Below are 7,142 nucleotides of genomic sequence, written 5' to 3' on the forward strand. Positions count from 1 at the left end.
CATCTCCTGTACCGCACCCCCTAAATCAATATATACTCAGCGGGTCTCCGTGTATGGAGATTGAGACGCTTCCATCATTATTTCACATGGTATACAGAGCAGGCCTCTTCCATCACATCTAGGTCATCTTCTTCCTCAACCTCCCCCATCCCATCTAGATCATCTTCAAGCTCCCGCCCACCCATCCACCATGTCCACCTCTGCACCCACCATCCCATCCGGCCTTAATTACAACACCTCTGAGCCTCTCACCAGGACGAACTATGTCCTCTAGCGAGCACAAGCACGATCCTAGATAATGGGCGCCGGCTTGTATGGCTACATAGATCGCTCTGTTGAGGAGCCTCCCAAACAAATCACCACCAAAGGCAAAGATGGCCAGGACCAAGCTATCTCTAATCCTGCCTATGCCCGATGATCCACAAGTATAGGGGATCTATCGTAGTCCTTTCGATAAGTAAGAGTGTCGAACCCAACGAGGAGCAGAAGGAAATGACAAGCGGTTTTCAGTAAGGTATTCTCTGCAAGCACTGAAATTGTAGGTAACAGATAGTTGTGTGATAAGATAATTTGTAACGGGTAACAAGCAATGAAAGTAAATAAGGTGCAGCAAGGTGGCCCAATCCTTTTTATAGCAAAGGACAAGCCTGGACAATTTCTTATAATGAGAAAAGCGCTCACGAGGACACATGGGAATTATCGTCAAGCTAGTTTCATCACGCCCATATGATTCGCGTTCGTTACTTTGATAATATGATATGTGGGTGGACCGGTGCTTGGGTACTGCCCTTTCTTGGACAAGCATCCCACTTATGATTAACCCTTATTGCAAGCATCCGCAACTACAAAATAAGTATTAAGGTAAACCTAACCATAGCACGAAACTAGTGGATCCAAATCAGCCCCTTACGAAGCAACGCATAAACTAGGGTTTAAGCTTCTGTCACTCTAGGCCCAAACAATGGTGAAGTGTCATGTAGTCGACGTTCACATAACACCACTAGAGGAGAGACAACATACATCTTATCAAAATATCGAACGAATACCAAATTCACATGACTACTAATAGAAAGACTTCACCATGTCCTCAGGAAAAAACGTAACTACTCACAAAGCATATTCATGTTCATGATCAGAGGAGTATTAATATGCATTAAGGATCTAAACATATGATCTTCCATCAAGTAGACAAATTAGCATCAACTACAAGGAGTAATCAACACTACTAGCAACCCACAGGTACCAATTTAGGGTTTAGATACAAGAATTGGATACAAGAGATGAACTAGGGTTTTGAGAGGAGATGGTGCTGGTGAAGATGTTTATGGAGATTGACCCCCTCCCGATGAGAGGATCGTTGGTGATGACAATGATGATGATTTCCCCCCTCCTGGAGGGAAGTTTCCCCGATAGAACAGCTCCGCCGGAGCCCTAGATTGGTTCCGCCAAGGTTCCGCCTTGTGGCGGCGGAGTTTCGTCCCGTAAGCTTGCTTATGATTTTTTTCATGGTAAAAGCCTTCATATAGTAGAAGATGGGCACCGGAGGGCCACCAGGGGGCCCACGAGACAGGGGGAGCGCCCAGTAAGGGGGGGCGCCCCCCACCCTCGTGGCCAGGTTGTGGGCCCCCTCTGGTACTTTCTTTGCTCAATAATTCTTATTAATTCCAAAAATGACTTTTGTGGAGTCTCAAGACTTTTGGAGCTGTGCAGAATAGGTTTCCAATATTTGCTCCTTTTCCAGCCAGAATCCCAGCTGCCGGCATTCTCCCTCTTCATGATAAACCTTGTAAAATAAGAGAGAATCGCCATAAGTATTGTGACATAATGTGTAATAACAGACCATAATGCAATAAATATCGATATAAAAGCATGATGCAAAATGGATGTATCAACTCCCCCAAGCTTAGACCTCGCTTGTCCTCAAGCGGAAGCCGAAATCAAAAAATATGTCCACATGTTTTAGACATAGAGGTGTCGATAAAAATAAAATACGGACATGAGGGTGATACGTCTCCAACGTATCTATAATTTTTGATTGCTCCATGCTACTTTATCTATTGTTTTGGACTATGATGGGCTTTATTTTCCACTTTTATATTATTTTGGGACTAACCTATTAACCGAAGGCCCAGCCCAGAATAGCTATTTTTTTTGCCTATTTCAGTGTTTCGAAGAAACGGAATATCAAACGGAGTCCAAACGGAATGAAACCTTCAGGAACGTGATCTTCTCACCGAACGTGATCCAGGAGACTTGGACCCTACTGCAAGAAGTGCCAGAGGCGGTCACGAGGGTGGGGGCGCGCCCTCTCCCCCTGGGCGCGCCCCCCTACCTCGTGGGCCCCCTGATGCTCCACCGACGTACTCCTTCCTCCTATATATACCTACGTACCCCCAACAGATCGGGGATGGAGCCAAAAACCTAATTCCACCGCCGTAACTTCCTGTATCCACGAGATCCCATCTTGGGGCCTGTTCCGGAGCTCCGCCGGAGGGGGCATCCACCACGGAGGGCTTCTACATCATCACCATAGCCCCTTCGATGAAGTGTGAGTAGTTTACTTCAGACCTTCGGGTCCATAGTTAGTAGCTAGATGGCTTCTTCTCTCTTTTTGGATCTCAATACAATGTTCTCCCCCTCTCTCGTGGAGATCTATTCGATGTAATCTTCTTTTTGCGGTGTGTTTGTTGAGACCGATGAATTGTGGGTTTATGATCTAGCTTATCTATGGAAAATATTTGATTCTTCTCTGAATTCTTTTATGTATGATTAAGTTATCTTTGCAAGTCTCTTCGAATTATCCATTTGGTTTGGCCAACTAGATTGGTAGTTCTTGCAATGGGAGAAATTCTTAACTTTGGGTTTAATCTTGCGGTGACCTTACCCAGTGACAGAAAGGGTTGCAAGGCACGTATTGTATTGTTGCCATCGAGGATAACAAGATGGGGTATTTATCATATTGCATGAATTTATTCCTCTACATCATGTCATCTTGCTTAAGGCGTTACTCTGTTTTTAACTTAATACTCTAGATGCATGCTGGATAGCGGTCGATGAGTGGAGTAATAGTAGTAGATGCAGAATCGTTTCGGTCTACTTGTCACGGATGTGATGCCTATATACATGATCATTGCCTGGATAACTGTAACACCCCGAGAATCATGCTACAGTAATCTCCCCCCTAAGGGTGGCCATGTCATCATGATTACTATGCAGCTTGCCACTTGTCCAAAAATCAAAGCCTTTTACAATTTTAAAATAAGTCGAATAAATTATTCTCTTTGAGCAATAGGAATAAAATGTCCACCTTATCCTATAAATTTCCCTGATCACTCTCATGTTGAAACCAACCTCTTCTTGATTCCCAAAATACCCACGGGAATTAATTCAGTGCTCCAGCAGCATTGAAATTGGATTTTTCAATTTCTAAAATTGATTAGGCAACTCCTTTGACCCCAAACTTTTTGTTCCATCTCAAGGTATTGTGTTAGTTTTATGTGCCAAGTTTTGTTCAAAACAAAACTCCTTTGGTACTAAAAGAAAAATGCAAAACAGAACAAATAAAAGAAAAAAGAAAAGGGAAAAGTCAGAGGTCAGAGAGAGAGAGAGGGAGAGAAAGCCCTCCCTGTCCCCTTTGGGCCTCGGCCCACATCCACCAGCCGGCCCAGCCCCCCGCACGGGACACCCCCGCCTTCCTGTTCCTCGGTTGCGCACCGCTACAGGCACGGTTGCCACCGGACTCCCTCGTCGGTGACGCCCCCGTGCGGATAAGGTAGCCTCGCGCCCCCTCGAGCTCCCCCTCGATCTCATCCACTCACCTACTCGTCCCCACGCCGTCTCCTCTCGGCCCTCCCCCAGATCCACCTCTCCCCTTTCCCTCAGCTTCGCTGTGGAGAGGAGACCGACGCGGTCGCCGCCGTGCCTCGCCCGTCCTCGCGGCCACCGAGCCCCGTTCGCCTCGCCACCGTGCCTATCAGCTCTGCCGCCGTCAACTACCTCGTCCCCGTCCACGAGCGCAAGTCGGGGGCATTGCAGGCAGCGGATCGAGCCGCCCTCCTTTCGGCACTGCTCCGGCGATCCCCTTTGACTCCGGCGACACCTTCTGCTGCTACTAACCTTCCAGGGGCTTTACGTAGCCACCCGGTGAGCCTCGCCTCTCTTCCCTCCGTCTTCCTACCGTTGCCGCGCCCATAGGTGCCGTTCGCCACATGTCTGAGCTCGCCTCCGCCGAGCTCATCACCGGCCACGTTTCGGTGACCGAACGCCCGCGCAAGCGTGTCCATCATGTTCGCCCACACACATGGACGCCGTACGTGCTCAGCACCGCTCGTTTTGCTCGCCATTGCGCCATTAACGAGCTCGCCATGCCTCGGGTCTCCGCCGTCCATGTCACCAGCGGCGACTCCGGCCATCCTAGCTCGCGTGACCACCCGCGTTGAACGCGGCATTCTGCGCTCGTTCGAACACAAGTCACGGCGCGCGATTTGGCGCTCTGTAGCGTAAATCCGAGCCTCTCCGGCGAACTCGCCGCCGCGGAGAGCTCGCCGCCGCGGAGAGCTCGCCGCCGCAGCTCCGGCACCGGCCGCCGACGTGGCCGACCTGGGGCCACCCCCAGGGTTGCTGCCAGCGGGCCCCATGGCCCCCAGTTGACCGGGTTGACCCAGTCAACTGCTGACTGCGCAGCCCAGTACCACTGACGTATAGGCCCCACCACATATTGAAACTAATTAAAATGGTTTTATAATTAAAAGTAATTAGTTTAGCTAATTAGTCACTGACATGTGGGGCCCAACTGCTAATTAACACCCTGTTATTTTAAAATAACCCACTGTTAGCCCTTTGTCTATGACATGCAGGACCCGCTGATCAGTTTGACCTGGTCAGCGAGTCTGTTGACTGCTGACGTCATCAGCACGTCATGCTGACGTCATTTTATCTTTTCTGTTAATTTAAATAAATCTACAAAATGGTTTAATCTTTGAAAATTCATAGAAAACAAACCGTAACTCGGATGAAAATGTTTTCTACATGAAAGTTGGTCAGAAAAATCCAACGAATCCGAATGCGCGGTCCGTTTACATGTCAAATGCCTCTAACTATCTGAACATGGAACTTTCCCCCTCCGGTCATTTGACTGACACAGGTCCGGAACCGGGAATACATTCTCGGTTGACTTCCCCCTTCGCCGGTATCATGTAGCCCCATGGTAGAACACGTCTAGCTCTGCCTATGGTCCTGTTATGCACTTGCTTGCTATGTATTTACTGTTTCTCCCCCTCTTCTCTTCGGTAGACCCCGAGACCGATGCCGCCCCTGTGAACGACTACGTCGACGACGACCCCTCCTTGCCAGAGCAACCAGGCAAGCCCCCCCTTTGATCACCAGATACCGCCTATTCTTCTCTATACTGCTTGCATTAGAGTAGTGTAGCATGTTACTGTTCAGTTACTCCTATTCTGTTGCATAGCCTGTCATTGTTGCTACAGTCATTGATACCTTACCCGCAATCCTAAATGCTTAGTATAGGATGCTAGTTTATCATCATTGGCCCTACATTCTTGTCAGTCTGCCTCGCTATACTATTGGGTCGTGATCACTCGGGAGGTGATCACGGGTATATACTATACATACATACATACATACTATACAGATGGTGACTAAAGTCGGGTCAGCTCGATGAGTACCCGCAAGTGATTCTGATGAGGGGGCTGAAAGGACAGGTGGCTCCATCACGGTAGAGGTGGGCCTGGGTTCCCGACGGCCCCCGACTGTTACTTTGTGGCGGAGCGACAGGGCAGGTTGAGACCACCTTGGAGACAGGTGGGCCTGGCCCTGTTCGGCGTTCGCGGATACTTAACACGCTTAACGAGATCTTGGTATTTGATCTGAGTCTGGCTACTGGCCTATACGCACTAACCAACTACGCGGGAACAGTTATGGGCACTCGACGTCGTGGTATCAGCCGAAGCCTTCTTGACGTCAGCGACGGAGCGGCGCGCGCCGGATTGGACTGGAACGCCTACTCTTGTATAAGGGAGGCTAGGTCTGCTTCCGGCCACCCTCGCAACATGCAGGTGTGCAATGGGCGATGGGCCCAGACCCCTGCGCGCATAGGATTTAGACCAGCGTGCTGACCTATCTGTTGTGCCTAGGTGGGACTGCGACGTGTTGATCTTCCGAGGCCGGGCATGACCCAGGAAAGTGTGTCCGGCCAAATGGGATCGAGCGTGTTGGGTTATGTGGTGCACCCCTGCAGGGAAGTTAATCTATTCGAATAGCCGTGATCTTCGGTAACAGGACGACTTGGAGTTGTACCTTGACCTTATGAAAACTAGAACCGGATACTTAATAAAACACACCCTTCCAAGTTCCACAGACAACCCGGTGATCGCTTTTCCACAGGGCGATGAGGGGAGGATCGCCGGGTAGGATTATGCTATGCTATGCTACTTGGAGATGCTACTTGGAGGACTTCAGTCTACTCTCTTCTACATGCTGCAAGACGGAGGCTGCCATAAGCGTAGTCTTCAACAGGATTAGCTATCCCCCTCTTATTCTGGCATTCTGCAGTTCAGTCCACCGATATGGCCCTTTACACATATACCCATGCATATGTAGTGTAGCTCCTTGCTTGCGAGTACTTTGGATGAGTACTCACAGTTGCTTTTCTCCCTCTTTTCCCCTTTCCCTTCTACCTGGTTGTTGCAACCAGATGCTGGAGCCCAGGAGCCATACACCATCGTCGACGACGACTCCTACTACACTGGAGGTGCCTACTACTACATGTAGGCCGATGACGATGACCAGGAGTAGTTTAGGAGGATCCCAGGCAGGAGGCCCGCGCCTCTTTCGATCTGTATCCCAGTTTGTGCTAGCCATCTTATGGCAACTTGTTTAATTTATGTCTGTACTCAGATATTGTTGCTTCCACTGACTCGTCTATGATCGAGCACTTGTATTCGAGCCCTCGAGGCCCCTGGCTTGTATTATGATGCTTGTATGACTTATTTTATTTGTAGAGTTGTGTTGTGATATCTTCCCGTGAGTCCCTGATCTTGATCGTACATGTTTGCGTGTATGATTAGTGTACGATTGAATCGGGGGCGTCACAAGTTGGTATCAGAGCCGACTGCCTGTAGGAA

This window comes from Triticum aestivum, chromosome 3B (assembly GCF_018294505.1).
Source record: "Triticum aestivum cultivar Chinese Spring chromosome 3B, IWGSC CS RefSeq v2.1, whole genome shotgun sequence".
Lineage (NCBI taxonomy): Eukaryota > Viridiplantae > Streptophyta > Magnoliopsida > Poales > Poaceae > Triticum > Triticum aestivum.